Below are 19,184 nucleotides of genomic sequence, written 5' to 3'. Positions count from 1 at the left end.
TCCCAAAGGTCAACTTGTCCAGCCCTTTGTCTCCAGGCAGGTCGGCAACAAGACCATGTCATTATGCTTCCACCCAGATACATCCACACCCCTCAGATTAGCACGGGGTTGGGGAACAAAAGCAAATTTGCCAATAAAAGTCAAGACATTCATTCAGTCTGCCCAGTTTTGACACAACTCTGTTTGTAGAGAAATCAGTTGAGGGTCACCTAAAAAGCATACAAAGCACAGGGAGGGGAAATGTACTTTTTCATATCCTGACATAGCTACCAACAATTACCTAGAAAATAACGGACTCCTCTAAAACAATTTCATATAAAATTGCTAAAACTTGTAGCATTTTTCCAGGTGCTGTGCCAGGGACTTAACATGCATCTTCCCATTTAATTGTCTCAACAACCCCATAAGGAAGGAAATGTTATTATCTCCATTGGACAGATAAGAAAACTGAAGCCCAGACAAGGCTCATAACTTGTTGGGCAAGTTATTAAATGGCAAAGTAGGTAGGGTTTCTTCTTGGGAGGCAGACTCTGGGCTGGAGTACGGCGGGCAGCAGGCTTGTTAGGAAGGACTCCTGGAGTCAAGTCCTCCGGGCAGGAGGGCAGGTTAGAAGGCAGCACTGGGCAGAGGGAGAAATGGAGCTGTGATATAGCCTCAGCTAAGGCCTCCGCCAAACCCCCAGGGACCCCTGAAGCTGGCACACCCTTTAGAATTGTCCCACATTGCGGTAGAGGGGCCAGGTAGTCACAGCTCCCCACCATCATTGGTTTCAGGGTGACCCAGGAGAGGAGCATGTGCAGGAGTGCCTGACACAGCAAGTCTCTTCAGCTGGGGCTGTTCCAAGAAGGCTAACCATGTCCAGCACTCCCTGCAGCTGGGGACTCAGTCTTCAAAGGGGTCAGGGAGCACAGCCCAGTGTCCACTGCACAGAGATGTGGACCTAGCCAGGCCATCTGAGAGCGGGGCCCACATGCTTGGCCATTATACTATGCTGCCTGATTTGCTCCATCAAAACTGTTCTCCAATCTCATTGATCAGCCTGCTATGTTTCCTGCATATCCAGTAATTAAGGAGCTCCAAGGAGGCAAGCCTAACTCTGATGAGCAAGGAGGGGAGCCATAGGGGCCTGATGCTTGATAGCAACCCCACGCCCAGGAGACACAAGGAGGCCATGCACACCAGGCAGTCACGCCCCAGGGTGGTCAGCAGGCTTTGTACATCCATCACGCAGCCTGAGAGCCAAAGCAAAGCTTGCCTGGGTGATGGATGATGCTTGATCTGGCAGCTCAGGGACCCAAACTGGTGATCATCCAGAATGAAACCACATGTAATAGCTGACTGATGACAAAATGAACACCTCACCAGGAACAATGTGATGCCAAATATGTAAAGCTGTGTAAGCCTAGGCATCAAGAAGTCAGAAAAAATAAAAATGAGTTACATCCAGTGTAGGGATGACCTTGACATATGGTCAAGGGAAAGAAAAGTATGCTACAGAGTAATGTGTACTGTAAGATTCCCTTACAGTGAAAAATACTCAGGCAAGACACCTCCATTCTGTATACACCAGTAGGTATTTGTACGGACAAATGAAAAGTTATGGCAGGATATATTACTAGGCTATTAACATTAATTACCAGGGTGTGGAGGGGGGTGAATACATTTCTACTTGTCTTTATGTACCTTTGCATGATAATAATTCACTTGCTTAAGCAAGAATTACCGTCATAATATGGAAAAATCAAATCAAGAATATATTTTTTAAAATGACCTGCCTAGTGTCATGTGCATAGTGGAGCATATAGATAAATAGTATTTCATTTCCTCTCCTCCTGCCCCTTTTAGGAGGCAGCTCCCAATCGTTCATTTGGGGATGATCAAAAGAAATCTTTAACTCAAAGTGAAGAGTTTTCTGTGCCCTCCCCTTCACCATCAGAATATAACTTCATTTTTACATTATTCCACACACAATATATATCTGCCACCAAAATAAATCTGCCACTCAAGTCTATAAAAATTATGCAACACGTTCTGTAGTCGAACAGAAAAACTGTGCATTATTTGCTATTATTTGTGGCCATATTTCTATTATAGTGCTAACAAAAGAGCCAAATCCCAATTCTCTTGGCACATACCAAACCAGCTCCCAATTATCTTGGCACATATCCATGAAAAGCCCAAAGAAGCCAAAACCTGACTTTTCACCGCATCTGCTGACAAGAAATCAAAGAGTTGGTTTTAAGTTTCTTCCATCTTTCCCTGTCCCTGGCTACCCCCTAGAAGTGTTCTGGAGGGCAGGAGCCACCAAAGAGTGGGGAGATGAGGACACAAAGCATCCACATAGTGTATAAACTGGGTAGCTCCTGTCCCTCTGGTTATGGAGATTAGCTCTTGCAAGCCCATCACACCTGGGCAAGTCCTACTCATTCCTCAAACTCAGACATGATTGCCTTGGATTAAAGGCCTGATTGACATGGTTTGGCTTCTAGACATTGATTCTACAATGCAATTTGACTTTTATGAGCTGCAAACACGTAGAAAGCATGAAGGAGACTTGGTCCTTCCTCGACGGTAATGCAATGTGTTCAATGTGATGACAGAGTTGTGTGCCAGGTTCATGGGAATAAAGAGGAAAAGGGGGTTGGAATGAGCCTTGCAGTGGGAATTTGAGAAAAAAAGGGACACCTGAGCAGGCCTTGGAAGCTGAGTAGATCAGGAAGACCAGGACTGAGGTAAGGACTTCCAGGTAAAAAGAACTATGTATACAGGTGCACCGTTCTTGAGACTAGATTTGATGCAATAAAACTTAAGTTAACCCTTGAGGACTGATGGGGATTGCTGGTCGACACAGCAATTGGTCATACAAAAGCACCTCACACACCTCCTGTGGCCTGATCTGTGTTGCCTTAAAAGGACACCTTTTAACTCAGAAACCTCACATTAATCTTTCTTCACACAAGCTTACTGACTGCTTATGTTTTCCTACCTTGTCCCTTGATCTACCTTGTGATATTGGATTTAGATTTTGACTTTTGTCTAGTTAGTCCTCTATGTGGCTGACTGCTAGTAACTACAGCAACCACCATAGCTACAGCTAATGTTACTCTCGGCCAGGGGCTGACAACCCTCACAGTCATCCTGTGAGGGAGGTATCATTTTATTATCATCCCCACTTTTCAGATGAGAAAACTGAGAATCAGAGAGGTGAAATACTTCGCAAGCTCTTTTAACAGGTAAGTGTTCCAGGAATCATACATAGGTTGATCTGATTCTAGAACCCATATTCTTAATGATCATGCAGTAATGACCTTCCCTAAGCTACTATACTTGCTCTGTTCATGTCTGGGATCCAGAGCAGGAGCCAGCAAACCTTTCCTGTAAAATGCTAGATGGTAAATGTTTTCAGCTTTGTAGGCCACACAGTCTCTGTCACATCTACTCAACTCTGCCATTGCAGCATGAAAGCAGCCATAGGCAAAGTACAAATGAACAGACATGGCTGTGTTCCAATAAAACTTTATAAAGAAACAAGCTGACAAGCTGGATTTCACTGCTGAAATTGACAACTTCTAATCTCCGGTATTTTGTTCATTTTTTCATCTACTCAATGTTTATTGAGCACCTACCTTGTAGCTGGCACTGTCCTAGGCTCCAGGGATACAGGGAGAAGTATACGAAGTCCGCACCCTCAATGGGCTTAAATCCTAGCAAGGTCTTGGCTGTTTCTTTTTCCCATACCTGGTACCCTGGGTCCTAACTTTGGTGCTTTACTCTCTTCTCTTAGACCAGGGATTCTCAACTTAGACTTCAGATCACCTGGGAAGCTTACAGAACTATGGACGCCTAGGTTCCACTCCCAGGGAGTCTAATTAAATTGGTCTGGGGTGGGACCCAAGTATTGATACTTTTACAAGCTCCCCCAGGTGGTTCTAATGTGCAGCCAGGGTTGAGACCCACTGCTTGGGGAACAGTTTGTTTTGTTTATTCCGCTTACTTAACGTGTGAAATATGGTAAGTTTTTTTAAGTCCTCAAAATTTGGGCTGTGAAATGTGGTTAATACCAATCTCATACGATTGTCAATGATGTTTAAATGAGACAATGTACTTGTCAAATGGTACAATGTTATATAAATTTAAAGTACTGCTGTCATTGTCACATCATTATTAGATTTTAATGTTAGGAACTGCCTCAATGATTTCTGTCCTCAATTTTGACCTTGATTCTCAGGACAGTGTTTGAGATTTTTTAAACAAGCTGTATGGAGAGCTCACTAAATAGCCCAAATTCATGGGTGAGTGAACTGGTGGCCTTTCCTTTATTCCAATCGAGGGTCACATGGGGCTGCCATTTGCTTGGCATGGGGAGCACTGTTCTGTGCCCCACTTTTGTATAAAGGGTCTCCATCTCCAGGCTGAGATATCTGACCTCTGAGCACAGTTGTTAATCCTTGAATAAGTGGCTTATTTACTTTGACTTGTGGACAAATGTCTGAACCCATTTACTTTCATGAACTTAAAACTGGAGAGGGGGAATGGCATTAACATTTTACTGAGCAATCTGCTAGCTTCTTCCCACATACCATTCCATTTCATCTTCAGAACAACTCTGTGAAATGAGAATAGTAGTTGTTCTCATTTAACAGATAAAGAAGAGTCAGAGAGGTTAGCAAGCTTGTGACCTGGTGGTGCCAGAACTCAAACCTCTCTGTCTGCTTGATTCTAAAGCTCTTCCTTGGAACCATAGGACGTACTACAAGTAAGTCACCTCCTCTTTGGCCAGGATTGAAAGAGACACCAAACTGCCTAAAGTTCATTTTTTTCCAGGTCCCTTTTGTTTTTTTTTGGAGGGGGAACCCAGAAAGAAACCCACGACACCTGTTAATAACCATAGTCTGATAAGCCTTGGCCAGCGCTAGCATAATGCGGCACAGGTTCCAAAAACAGGCACTTCCTCCCCCCACAGCATCTTGACTGTGCAGTTTTAGAACCTCATAATGAAACAAAAAACAAACCAAAAAATGTGGAGAGAGCTGGAGAAATAGATGCTGCCAGGAGTGAGGAATTCACTGACCCCCCGCTCTGGGCCATCTCAAGAGAAGTTGGCCACTGGTTGAGCCTTTTAAAAGCTTAAAAGTCATCCCAGGCCATGGTTAAAGAGGGAGCTTGAACAAAACAAAAACAAATGTGATCTTCAAAGTCTTAAATGTCAACTTGAAGGATAACTTAGAAGCTTTGGGATGGGCCAAGAGGACCTGCAGCTGCTCTCTAACATCAGATGCTCCTTTGTTCCTTTGGAGTAGTCACTCCCTTGGATAATGTGTCAATCAGGGTTCAGGGGGCAGCCTCCCGCCTCGTACCCACTGGAGATGTTTGTGATGGCTAAAGCTTTCATTCTTTACAACCCATCAGATTCTCCCATTACTCTGACCTGGGCACCCTTGACAAGAAGTGGCTGCCTAGCCGCATTCTCCGACTTCAGGCTTGTCCTTCAAGACTCAATTGGTCCTTGACCCTCCTCCCCTGCCCCCACCTCCCTACCTTTCCCCTCCCCATCATACTTATACAACCTGCTCTTCTGTCCTTCTCCCTCCCTAGAGAGCACAAACACAAGAGGGATTTCTAGGCCAGACATCCAGGATGCCTGGTTTCTCCTCCCACCAATCAGGATAATGGACCAGGGATGCTCATGGAAAATCTTCACTGGTCACCTTTTCTAGAGGAAGGAAGTAAGGGTGTCCAGAGCCCTAGAAACTCCACCCACTGGCCTTCAATCATGGAAAATATGTAGCTAGATTTGGGGAGAGGTTCTTTCTGAGCAATACTTGCTCCTGATGGCTGAAAAACTGAAAAATAAAAATACAGCCCTCCCTTTATTAAGGGTCTTACAGCATTCTGAGCTCTGTTCTTAGTTCTTATGCATAAATGTTGTTTTCATAACCTGGGAAGGGAAATACTATCCTTATTTTACAGATGAGGAAGCTGAAGCTCAGGAGGAATAAGTCATGTAGCCCAGGTTACTAATTCGTATATAAGTCACAGTTCTCTCTCTCCAGGCAGCTGATCAGAAATCCGCACTCTTTCCATTGTGTCGGGCTGCCTCTGAAGTCCAGGGCTGAATGAAACAGGATCTTCGACACAGTGTCTCTGGCTGTTGAGATCTAGAGGGTCATCTGCTATCAAAGCCAAGGACATCCTTCAACTTGTTCTTTCTGCTAGCTGTGTTTGCCCTCTGGACCTTTAAGGATGTCTTGGAATGCATCCCATCTAATTAATCTAATCTCAAAGATGACCAAAGAGCTGGCCAGAAGATTGAACTGATAGAATGAGCCATGAGCAGGCTTCGATGTCAGCCTAGGCGTCCATGGCCTGGGAATTCATCCCAGCCATGGTGAAATGTCTCCTAGTACAAGCCCAGAAGGATCAGGACTCCACTGATCCCACAGGCAGCACTCCCAGAAACCCCACATGTAGAAAGAGTTGAAAGCCCATTTCTTGCCCCTCACCTCTCCCTCAGGAACCGTGTGCTGGAATAAGAGTATTTCTGGGAATCCTGCTCCAAGGGGTCCCTTCTCTCCCTGGGTATTTAGTCTTCTATGTTTAAATAATGGAAATGAATGAGAACATTTATACTTGCTACCTCCATTGGCTCCTCTAAAATCAAGAAGAAAGCCTCATCTTTCATTATCTCTATGCCTTCTCTACTGCCTGTACTTACCCTTTATCTTCATTCTTTACACCTGGATCCAAGGCTATTTAGTAATGGGGAGTTTAACCTGTTTTGCATCAAAAACTTCGGAGACAGCTGGGAAAGAAGACTGGGGAGAGAACATGTTCTCACAGCAAGCAGTAGTATTTCAACTTCCCCACGCTCACCGAAAGCAAAATCATTCACAGGCCTTCCTACTGAACCTGCCTGCATAGCCTCCACCTTCTTGAGCTCCTGACTCTCTAAGTTCTAATGCCCAGGAGAATGTTCTCTCCTCTTTTTGTCCTGATGGGGGCACGAGTATTCCCTCAGCATCCAAGGCGCTGGAGGAAAAGCTCTGAAAACTCAGCTGGGAGTTAGGAGCCAGAGTTTGCAACTACCAGGGAGCAAGACAATAATAGCACAGTTGTTTGCATAAAGAAATGGGGGTTAGATGGAGGTCCCAGCACAGATGAAGAAATAGACCATTTATCCTCCAATGCCTAAGGCCATGGCCATCACCACAGTCATGTACATGTAAATACACGCAGGCATGTGCATCTCATGGGGACCAGTGACTCCTGTTTACATGCACCCTTGTTTACATTGCCTATGGGATGATTTCCTCCTTCTTCATTACACTTCAGTTGACGACGTACTCCTGAAGTTAAATGAGTGTTTCTGACATTGCTGCCTGCTCCTTCTTTTATGGAGCTTCCCTGGGGGTCAATTTATATAATTTCTAAAATCCTTCCTGAATCTTAACTTCCTGTGAGTCTGTTTTTACATCCAGATTTCCTCCCTGTCCCTTCATTCTCTCATTTTTCTAGGACATAGGGAGAGTCCAGTAATCTTCCTCCCACCCAAACATTGTAGGTTGGCTCTATTGCAAAATACAAAACCAGAGACCTGGCTAGAGCAAAGCTGAAAATTCAGGCTGTCTGTGGTCACTCGTTTGTGGAACCCAGCTACTGACAGGCAGTGCCTGGCACTGTGCTACTCAGGGCTGATGGATCCATACGGCCCCACTGCTCCTTTTTCCCCCTACTCTCGGTGGAGCACACTTTCCGCCCCAGGCCCTAGGGAAAATCCATCCCCCGCTTCAGTTGGCTTTGCAAAGAAACTCAGGAAACTGACACCAAACTCAGAAGGGGGAAAACACAAGACTTTGAACTTTTTAAAGATGGGAAGCTGCCTTCATTCCCACGTGGGTATCAAGGAAAACCTCTGGGGACTCTTTTCTGGAGAGGTGTGATTTTCCGCTAACCCTCCGACAAACGTTCCAAATCTACTCCAAAACTGTGGAGAAATGGCCGAGGCAGAGAGAGAAGAGTTAAATCAAGCCCAGACCTCAGCAATCTGTGTTCAATTTTGATAAAAATCTCTCTCCCTCTCCCCCACCGCCCCCCTTCCTCCACCCCACAGCTCAGACACGTCTCTTTATGTTAGGAGCTTGCATCTTGTTTGGGGCACCACACGCGGCACTCCCAGAGAACCTGGCACGTACCTCACCGTGGCCATGTGGCAAAAACATCCATCCCACTCCCAAGCTACGGCTGGACACAGGGCCACAGCGTCCTAGCCATCACCACCACCTCCCCCTCTTCCTTCTCATCCTCTTCACAAAATTACCTGCCGCCAGACCAAGTCCCTCCTTCCCTGGTTAAGTCAGAGTCCCGACGCCTGGTAAGGTCAGGGCATGAGGTTGGTTTGCGACCGCAGGTGCTGAGAACCCCAGAGTCCGGGGACCCCTTTCCTGAGATGCTCCTTCCCCCGCCCAGGGTCCCACTGCCACTGAGAACAAGAACCTCACGGCTGCCCTGCCCGCTGGCCAGAGGCCAGGCCTGCAAATGGAAGCTGGGGGCCTGTGAAGACTTCAGCCCAGCCAAGTGAAGGTTCAGTCCGAACCCGGAAAAGCCACCACCAAAAAGTTGTCAGTTTTGCGGGGTATCTTCTGTGTTTGTCCACTTGTGACAACCAGGAGTCAGGTTTCAAAGCCTCAAAAAAATTTTTATAAAAGTTTTCCAAAGACATTTCCTATGTCCAGATGTGCCACTACAGACACACGCAATCACACCCATTACACAAACACACAACTCACACACACAAACACACACACACAGGCCCTGGGAGCCCACTCCGGGTCGGCGGCTCCTGCAAACACTTTGGAGAAACAAAACCGCCAGCCTGCGGAGCCGCTGCCTCCCCAAGCCCCGCGGGGCATGCTAAAGAAAGCAGAGGCGAGAGAAGTGTGGGAGCCCTGCGGAGAGGGCTCCCCGCGGCCCCAGCCCCAAGACGGGGAGCGCCAGGGCCCGTCGCACTTACTCCGAGGACCCCAGGGCGCCCGCGCTCCCGCAGCCCGAGGTCCGGCGCCGCCGCCCGCGCTCCGCTCGCTCCCGTGTGCTCCGCGCTATCCCCGAGAAGCCGCGGCTGCCGCCCCTCCAGGCCCGGCCTCGCGCCCGTCCGCCCGCCCCGCTCTGACGTCAGGCGTCTTGGAGCGGGATATTTATGGCAAGGATACTCTGAAATTTCCCTAGGTAGAGTTCTGATTGCAGTTTCTTGGGATTTGTAATTTTCACACTTTCAGACCGAACGGAGGCGGGGGGAGGGCGCCGCCGGCAGGGCGAGGCGCACAATGAGGGTAGCTGTTCCCCACTTTGGCAGGGAGCCTTCTCAGGGCCCCCTCTGTTTTGGAAACATGGAAGGGTCAAGCAGGCAAAAGTGGCCACCTGGGCAGTGGGTTTCTCCTCCGCTCCTCCTCTGGGCCACGGGCAAAAGGCCTGGTCTGAGGCCGGCTCGGAGGTGGAGGTCCCGGTGCCAGGGAATCCCCTGTCCCTCCCCAAAGTGTCCCTGCACTGGACAATGTGTCCCAGAGGGGTGCTGGGCAGGACGGGAGGGAAATCAGGCACAACAGAACAGCTAATTAGGAGCCCTTCTCCACGCCCTAACAACTTTTCCATTTCTTTTTTGGGAGTGTATATATATATTTTTTTAAGTTTATTTTTATTAAATTATGTTCCACACTCCCTGCCCCTGTATAGCTTTTCCAACTCAGTGCCAGTCAATTCATCTTACTTCATTGCTGGTATGCATAGTTTGAGCAGTTTACAATAGTTCTTATTCATACTTTTAAATTTTGCTTTTTTTTTTTTTTTTTTAAATGTGATTGTGGTCTGTCTCCTTGACTGAACTAGAGATTGCTTTGGTCAAGAGCAATTGTCCTCTCTGGGATTGGCAACACCCTCACAGGGAGTATTTGATCTCGGTTTCCTAGTTCCCCCAGCTCCCTCTGTAAGCAAATGGTGCCCCCACTGGGTGATGACCTGTATAGAGTTTTCCGGGTGTTCAGTGGTTTGTTCTGAGTTAGCGGTTGTCTGTTTCTCCACCTAGCCAAAGGGACTTAGGGAAATGGCTTGGTTTCAGGGCCACCCTTCCAGAGAAAAAAAAGAGAATGTAATGCATGATCTTCCAGAGGGGAAAAAAAAGAGAGAGAGAGACAGAATGTAATACATTATCCTTCATGGTTCCCAAGGATTGGAGAATGAAATGAACTTAAAATGATACATGTGAGATGCAAAATACTTACACGGTTAGACAACGTAAGTGTTTAGGTGTTCATCTTGCCATGAATGGGAGAGGGCCCAGGTAACTGCAAATCATCATTAAAACACAACTATAGTGAACTGTCCATTAGCCCAAACCGGTAGAGGCGGGGGCATGTTTTAACCACAGTTACAGTGCAGCAGGGACTCAAGGACTTGGAATGTGTTTACCTCTTTGGCAGCAGCTGGTTAGAGCTGATTGCCAGAAGGAGCCAAGTCTTGGGGTTGGGCCTCTCAGTAGCAGACAGTCACACTGTTTTGACCCAAGCCACGGAGGGCCCTGCAGCAGGGAGCTGCTGTTTGTTCACTGTGGGATTGCTCTCCCCGGCATCATACCCCACTTTTACCTCCTTCCATCCCCTCTCTCATATCAAGGCTCCACTGGCAAGGTGAGCTCTGTTCTTCAGCAGACCCTGCAAATAAGTTTCCAGAAGCCATTGACAAACCCCTTCTCCCTTGCCTTTCTCAACTAAAGAAGCTAGAAATCTACAATATTCGCCATCCTAGACTCCCTGGTAGTTCACGATTGCTATGAGACCCAGTTCTGACTAGTGAGATTGTAATGCAGAAGACAGAGGATGCCTTCCACAAACTCTCTTTAAGAGAAGGTCAGATTCATATAACATTCCCCTTGACATTCCCTAATCCTCCTTCCCCATTTCTTCTCTCCTGGAGCATTTAGATGATGCCTGGAGATGCAGTATCCATCTTGCTACCTTGAGAACAAAAGCTACTCTCTTAAGGGCGGTAGGGCGGGAAGCTAAAAGAAACCAAGGCCCTAGATACCATCCTTAAGTGGCTTATGCCTTCCTCTGATGTTTTGTTAGGTGAGAAAAATAAACCCCTATGTGTTTAAGTTATTATAATTGAGTTTTCTATTCTTTATAGCCAAATACAATCTTACCAACAATACTTTTATCAATCCACCTAAATATAATACTGGATAATTACTGAGCATTGGCTTACAGATATAATTTTTGCATGATGCCTTGCACTTTAGCGTAATTCTTTTTTAGATTTTCTTTTTTTGTTGTTTTTGTTTTTCAAGACAGTCTCACTCTGTCACCAGGCTGCAGTGCAGTGGCACCATCTCAGCTCACTGCAACCTCTGCCTCCCAGGTTCAAGCGATTATCCTGCCTCAGCCTCCCGAGTAGCTGGGACTACAGGCATGCGCCAACATGCCCAGCTAATATTTGTACTTTTAGTGGAGACAGGGTTTCACCATGTTGGCCAGGATTGTCTTGATCTCTTGACCTGGTGATCTGCCTGCCTCAGCCTCCCAAAGTGCTAGGATTACAGGTGTGAGCAGTGTCTGTGAGAACCTGTCTATGAAATTGATACTGGGTAACTTCATTTCAGGCAAAGTGAGAGAAAGGATAAAATTAAAGATGAGATTGGATAAAAGAGAGAGTCAGAGAATTAGAGATAGGGCCAGACAGAGATTGCAGTGAGCCGTGGTCATGCCACCGCACTCCAGCCAGGGTGACAGAGTGAGACCCTGTCTCAAAAACAAACTAGGGTGGGCAAGGTGGCTCACTCCTGAAATCCCAGCACTTTGGAAGGCCGAGGTGGGCACATCACTTGAGGTCAGGAGTTCAAGACCAGCCTAGCCAACATGATGAAACCCCATCTCTACTAAAAAATAATAATATTAATACAAAATTAGCCAGGCATGGTAGCCCGTGTCTATAATCCCAGCTGCTGGGGAGGCTGAGGCAGGAGAATCACTTGAGCCCAGGAGGCAGAGGTTGCAGTAAGCTGAGATCACACCCCTGCACTCCAGCCTGGGTGACAGAGGGAGACTCTATCTCAAAAAAATAAATAAATAAATAAAAACACAAAAGATAGGGCCAGAGACTCAGAGTTGGCAGGTTGGGGACATGACGAGGACAGAAACAGGGGAAGTGAGGCTAAGTAGCCAGCATTCTAGGTCTGGGAGACGGGAGTCTCTCCATCCTTGCCCAAGTGTTTTGGAGGCAGTGTGTCTCTCTGTCACCCAGGCTGGAGTGCAGTGGCGTGATCATAGCGTACTACAGCGTCAAACTCCTGAGCTCAAGGGATTTTCCCACCTCAGCCTTCCTAGTAGCTAGGACTACAGGTGCATGCCACTAGGCCTTGCTAATCTTTTTTTTTTTTTTTTTCTTTTTTAGTGATGGAGTCTTGCTGTTTCCCAAGCTAATCTCAAATTCCTGGTCTCAAGCAATTCTCGAGAGGCCGAAGCTCTGGGATTACAGGTGTGAGCCATTGCGCCTGCCCCCAAGCATTCTTAATTAGGTTCTATTGGGATGAGGAGCAAGTGAAATTCATAAAATATGTGGATCTCAGTGCTGAGGAGCTGTTTTTGAGGTTGCTGAGACCTGAAAAGTCCATGAAGTAGTAGGGCTCGAAGATCATCTGATTCACTCCCCACCCCCAGCCCTGTCACTCACAGTGCCCTAATGTAGGAGTCTCTCGTATTCTCAAGATCACCAAGAAAGGGGTTTCATCCTTCTTCACCTGCATATTCTAGGAATGTTCCCGGAACATACAGTGAGGCCCTCTGTAGCACACTACTCATCTGGAAAATTGTACCTGCTTGATGAAGGATTCTCAAATAGCACATTATGGTTGGCCTGGCTTCCAAAGCTCACTATATGCTTCCAAGGCCCAGCCTATCATGGTGAGAAGCAGGCCTCACAAAAGTCACTTGCTCACTCTCCAGGGGTAGAGCTCCTAGACTGTTACTACATGAACCACAATAGCACTCAGTAAAGACTTTCTGAAGAATGAATGAAGGTCCCATGAATATGTCATCTAATCAATATGTGACTCTCCACAAATAACGTATACCTTTCTCTGATTTACTGTTGTGGACTATAGCAAGTGTTTGAACCAAAGACCTTGGTTAAATCCCCAGCCCTGCCTCTCCTTGCTGCGTGACCTCAGCATGACAGGAAACTTTCTCAAGCTTAGTTTTCGTGGTGATTAACTTCATGTGTCAACTTGGCCGTGCCACAGCGCCCAGATATTTGATTAAGCATTATTCTGGATACTTCTGTGAAGGTGGTTTTGGATGAGATTAATATTTAAATTGGTGGACTTCGAGTAAAGCTGATTACCCTCCATAATGTAGGCAGGCCTCATGCAATCAACTGAAATTCTTAGTAGAACAAAGACTGACCCCTACCCCCCAAGAGGGAACTGTGCCAGCAGACTGCCTCAGGACTCCAACTGCAACGCTTCCCTGGGTCTCCAGCCTGCTGGTCTACCCTGCAGATTTTAGACTACCAGGCCTCCATAATTACGTAAGCCAATTCTTTAAAATCAGTCTCTCTCTCTCAATATTCATATACTAAATCCTGTTGGTTGTTTCTCTGCATCTATTAATAGGAGAATCCTAACAGTGTTCTTCAACAACAACATGAGATGAAGATTATTCCACCCTAAAGGATTGTTGTAAACGTCAAATGAAGCAAAATAAATTGAAAGTCTCTACCTCAATAAGTTCTTCTGAAACTCGGAAGGAAAAGGATGCCTCAAAATTTCAGTCTTTTTCATCCCACCACAGATGTGGTCAGTATCTGCTGGCTCTTAGACTCTGTTCATGGAGGTGTCAAACTTTGTTATCAGGTGTGCTGTTAATGCCTAGCAGGCAACACGTCCTGAACTGGACCCCATTCAGCACAGACACATCACACATCAGGTATTTTGATCATGAGCCTGATCCTGGGGCCTATCCTGCTTCTGTCACTTCTAGTAAGGAGTACAATCTCCATTGTTCAGGACAGGACTCCTGGACTTGTGTTATCTATCTCACTTCCAAGGATACAGCTAAAGAGAGTAAAAGCCCATGGCTGCCACAATTTCTTCCTGAAAGTAAGTACTTATCAATAGGACATGAACTGCATGTCCCAACAACTTGAAGATATTTTAGGTCCTCATTGTCATGTGGTAGAAATGACCCCAGAATACGGCATGAGAAAAACCTGGTTTCTAATTCCAGCTCTGGCTCTTGTAAGTAAGAACATCATTTCACTTATCTGCAAAATTCAGACTAATAGAAGGATCAATCTCGTGGTACAAGAGTAAGGATTAAATTGCAGAATATTTGTACCTTACAGATGACCACTGTTCTTATGTGCCTTTTCGTCTCTTTGCCCTCTTTCCTACCTCTATACCCACTCCCTCCACCCAACACACACAGCTCCTCTGTTAGTTAATTTTAAGAATGTACTCAGCGTTAATGTACAGGTTTCTGGCGTCCCGCTCTCTGCAAACCTCTTTGCCTGAAGTTAAGAAATCTCTCCTGGCTCAGACATGACCACAGCAAATAGGCAGCAATCACAAAATTGCCCCCATAAAGGCCATCTCCTCCCAAGGAGCAGGACTGCATTTTTGAGAAGCCTTCTCAGGTTGTTTGCAGCAGCTTTGAGGGTCGGCTCTGCTGCCTTTCCTACGTCAAAACCCCAAGTGTTTAACCACAAGACACACAATTCCAGGACATAGTGGCGGCAGCCCTGCACCCCCACAGAGAGGCAGGCCATTCGTATGTCTAATCTGGTATGTGGCTTCCCTCAATGGCCAGCCAGGCAACTCTGACCCACTGCACAACACCTGGCCAAATTGGGAGGGACTATCGCACAGTGAGTAGAGTGCCAAAGTGGGTGGGAAATGGGGTGGAATTCTTTTCTGACCATCCTCCTGCCGGACAATCTGTGATCAGAGCCCAAGGTCCCCAGTCTGCAAAGGCCATTCCTGCTAGTAGCCACCACCATTTTTGTTATTTCTGGAGCCAGGGTACTTGCACTGTCCTGATCACATACAAAACTTCCATTATACCCCGTTTTCTGTAGCTCAAAATCCTTTGAAAAATAAAGCTCAGGGCCAAGTACTCCAGTTAGCTTCAGGGTAAAATTGTATTTTGGAATATTTAAAAGAAATAAGTTTCCCCAGGTGATCTATATTGGGGGTGAAGATGGGTCTCACACACACACACACACAGACACACACACAGACACATACACATTTTTCTCCATTGAAAAACAGTTCGAGACTGCCTACAATGTTCAGGATGTGTGACTTTGGACTGGCACATAGATATGTGAGCAACTGAGCAAAGACTCAGGGACATCAGGAGAAGCATGACACATTTCATCATTCAGTGGTTTTGTCTTTTAAAGGAAAATAGCTTAAAAATGGTAAAGTGATGATGTTAAGAATCTGTTCTTAATTACCACTCAGTAACTTGGCAGTCTGTTTTATCCCATTCATTTCTTTCAGAAAGTTCTTAGCAACTCGTCTCTTAAGCTGTGTGTACACAATCACACTCACAGATATAAAGAAAAAGAAAACTCACCCTGGTTGCCCTTGGAAAGAGCACAGGACATTTGCACATTTAATTTGTATACATATTCTTCTGTATGCCAAATATTTATAAGCACAGATCTTCACACACTGGGAGGTTTCATCAGTATCAAATAGGCTTGTCTGACTATTGCACGTCTGTGGTTTGGGACCCCAGTGTGGAGACCTTTCTTACTTTCTTTAAAAGAAGAAGTGAAGAAACCCTCCACTAACACTTTTGCTCATTCAGTCCTGCTAGGTGCCAGGCACTTTCCTAAGCCCTGGAGATGCAAGATGAATAAGACAGGGTTCCTCTCCACAAGGAATTCATAGTCTAGTGGAGGGACTACGCCATTAAGCTCTGCCACAATCAAGTTTTAAAAAAAGAAAAAACATAAAAACACATGAAACTTTCAGAATTCCCATGATTAGGAGTAGGTGAAGGATAATAACTTGTTGTCTCCCTTAGGCAAGTTTTCTGGATGAAGAATATACCTCTCCTTTCCACTGGTACCTTCCAGGCTAATATTTCCAAAATGTCTCCTACAGGATGCTAATCCTTTGAAACAGTTTTCAAAAAAGGTAGAGGAGGGTTCCTCATGGTTAAATAATTTTATAAAATCTTTAGTCTATATGCCCTACTTGTAACTTTGCAGTTCATATTAACATATTGAAGAATTTGAGAATTCCTATAGCAAAAGAGATCTGCCTACCTTTGCTTACCACAGTATTTATTCCCCAAAGGTATTTTTCCTAGGTCCCATTTTTCACGTAATATCTATGAATATCCCATAGCTTTAAGAAACAGTGTTTGGTCTGAAAGGGACCAGAAGAAGTCTCTAAAAATAAACACAAGTGTAATAGAATGCCAAACTGGAAGTTTTAATGGGGCAACAAGATACAATAGATAAGAAATTCTAAAATAATGTTTCAGAGTAAGAAGCAGATTTTCAAAAGGAAATATTTGGGAACTGGTTTTATGCCTCCCCAAATCCCTTCCTACAAGGAGTTTATAAAAAGAATGGGAAGTGTGGGGGTCGAGAAAGAATGTTATGAGGAGGATTTCTTTGAGAGAACTGTACTGAATTTTTTCCCCATTCCCACAGTGAGGAGAGCTTCAGGGAGATGACTCAAGGACCTCACTAAGTGCTCCCTAAAGTTCGAAATTATGAACAGTGTTGGACTTCAGCCTGGAAATCTAGAAGACAAGAGACACAGATGGTGAATTGATTTGGTGGTGGATTAAAAAAGAGTAGTTGCTTTGTTGGGAAGGCTGGTACTCCTTGAGCTTGCCAGGACAAGGATTAATGCATGTTTCCTGAGGACCATATGGGGGCCACATGAAGAGAAAGTGAGCCAGAAACTATTTTCAAGATCTTTTCCAAGAGGACTACCTGAAAAAATTATGGGACCATGATGTTGAGACTTAGTGTGAAGTGGACCATTGAAAAACCCAGCCAAGTAAGAAAGAAGCAGCTGAAGGAAGAGAATACACAGCCAATGTCATAGGAGTTTCCATTAGAAGGGCCCAACAGAATAGGCTCTCAAGAACCCACCAAAGACAGGAGAAAGAGTCTAGTGAAGCCATTTTACAAGTGTACCAGTCAAGTAACTACTTTCCTATGGAAGGAAGAACTTTTAGCTGCGGCTCAGGTAAGGAGATCAACAAAGCTTATCCCCTACCCCCAAAGCAACTATAAATCTAGATATAATTAACAAAAACAACCATTTCAGCACTCTGGAAATCAATCAAAGGTGTATAACAATCTGAGAAGTATTTATACTTTAAAAACTGCTAAACTTTGGGTAAGAATAGTGGAACTCTTTGGTGCTCTAGCTTGTGACTGAGTCAAATCATTGGCTGACCACTATAGTAGGCAGACACAAGGATGACCCTTAGAAAGTCAATCTTATAAATAAAAGCTTGAGTAAATAAAAAGCTTGAATATTAAAAACAAAACTGAGCTGAGACATCATTGTTCACATGCTGCAGGTTTCACTGATTCAGCCAAGGCACGTTATAAAACAAGCAAATGAAACAGCAACCTTCAGGGGGAGAAAAATCAGAATCCAAAGTTGTTGTAATGGATTATCTAAAATTTCTAGTTTTCAACAAAAGAATTCCAAGACACACAAATAGTAAAGTGTGATTTATATGCAAAAAAAATTAAATTAGTTGAAACTGTCTTCAGTGTCCTCAAATGCTGGGTTTAGAAAATAAAGACTTAATAGCAGTTGCTATAAATATGTTTAAAGAACTAAAGAAAGCAATGTTTAAAGAATGAAAACAAAGAGGAACAATAAAAAACAAGTAGAGATTCTAAATTAGGACACAGAAATTATTTTAAAAGAAACTAATAAAAATTACAGAGTTGAAAAATCGAGCAAAAATAAAATTTACTAAAGGGTCCCAGTAAAAAATTCAAGATGGCAGAAGACAGACTCATTGAACTTGAGGATGGATCAACAGAAATTACCAATCTGAAGAACAAGGAAGAAAAAATAAAGAAAAATAAACGGACCATCACAGACCAGACCTGTGGAACAACATAAATTATGCCAAAATATATGTAATAGGAGTCCCAGGAGAGATCAGATAGAAAGAGACAGTGAAAACATTTGAAGACATAGTGGCATACAATTTCCAAAGTTTGATGAAAATCTTTAATCTACTGATCCAAGAAGCTCAACAAACTCTAAGTGGGATTAACAAAAAAATTTACACCTAGACATATCATAAACTCTTGAAAGACAAAGAGAAAATCTTGAAAGAAGCAAAAGAAAAATGATTCATCATGCACAGGAAGCATCAGTATGATTAATGGCTGACTTTTCATCTGAAACATTGGAGGCCAGAAGGCAGAGAAATGACATTCAAAGTGCTGAAAGGAAAATATTGTTGACCAATAATTCTATATCCAGCAACACCGTTCTTCAAAAATTTAGGCAAAATACACCAAAACATAGTTAAAAATGAACATAAAACAAAATGGTACCCCTTAAATTTTTATTTAATACACAAAGCAAGCAGTCATGGAGGAATAGGAGACGTGAGAGAAAAAGAGTAGAATGGCAAATGTAAATCCAACCATAAAAATAAGTACATTAAATATAAACTGTCTAAAAAACAATTACGAGGCAGACATTTTCAGACTGTATTTTAAAAGCAAGAATCAATTATATGCCACCTGCGAGAAACATATCTTAGGTTCAAAGTCACAAGTAAGTTGAAAGCAAAAGAATAGAAAAAGATGTATAATGCAAACATATCCATAAGAGAACTGAAGTGGCTGTATTATTATCAAACAAAATAGACTTCAAAACTCAAAATAGTTTTAGAGACAAAGAAGGATATTTCGCAATTTAAAAAATTGTCAATACATCAAGAAGATGTAACAACTAACAGAATCCCCAAAATTCATACAGTAAAAACTGACAGAATTGAAAGGAGAAATAGTGAATTCAACAATTGAAGTTGAATTCAATACCTGACTCTCAATAATTGATCAAGTTACTAGACGATAAATCATCAAGGATTTAGAAGACTTGAACAATTCTTCAAGTTGACACAACT

The 19,184-nt window shown here is 44.3% G+C and overlaps 1 protein-coding gene across 1 annotated transcript in view; it reads right to left on the bottom strand.

Annotated features, from left to right (window-relative positions):
* Positions 1-9,094, bottom strand: part of DAAM2 (dishevelled associated activator of morphogenesis 2) — a 117,207-nt gene extending 108,113 nt beyond the window's left edge. Inside the window, exon 1 of the mRNA XM_011986643.1 lies at positions 9,011-9,094. The gene's annotated coding sequence lies outside the window, so the exon portion shown is untranslated. The remainder of the gene's footprint in view (positions 1-9,010) is intronic.
* Positions 9,095-19,184: the final 10,090 nt, after the last annotated feature.

This window comes from Mandrillus leucophaeus, unplaced genomic scaffold (genome assembly GCF_000951045.1).
Source record: "Mandrillus leucophaeus isolate KB7577 unplaced genomic scaffold, Mleu.le_1.0 Scaffold3, whole genome shotgun sequence".
In the NCBI taxonomy this organism is placed as follows: domain Eukaryota; kingdom Metazoa; phylum Chordata; class Mammalia; order Primates; family Cercopithecidae; genus Mandrillus; species Mandrillus leucophaeus.
The sequence above is the reverse complement of the archived record's forward strand: the minus strand, read 5'-3'. Positions and strand labels throughout refer to the sequence as shown.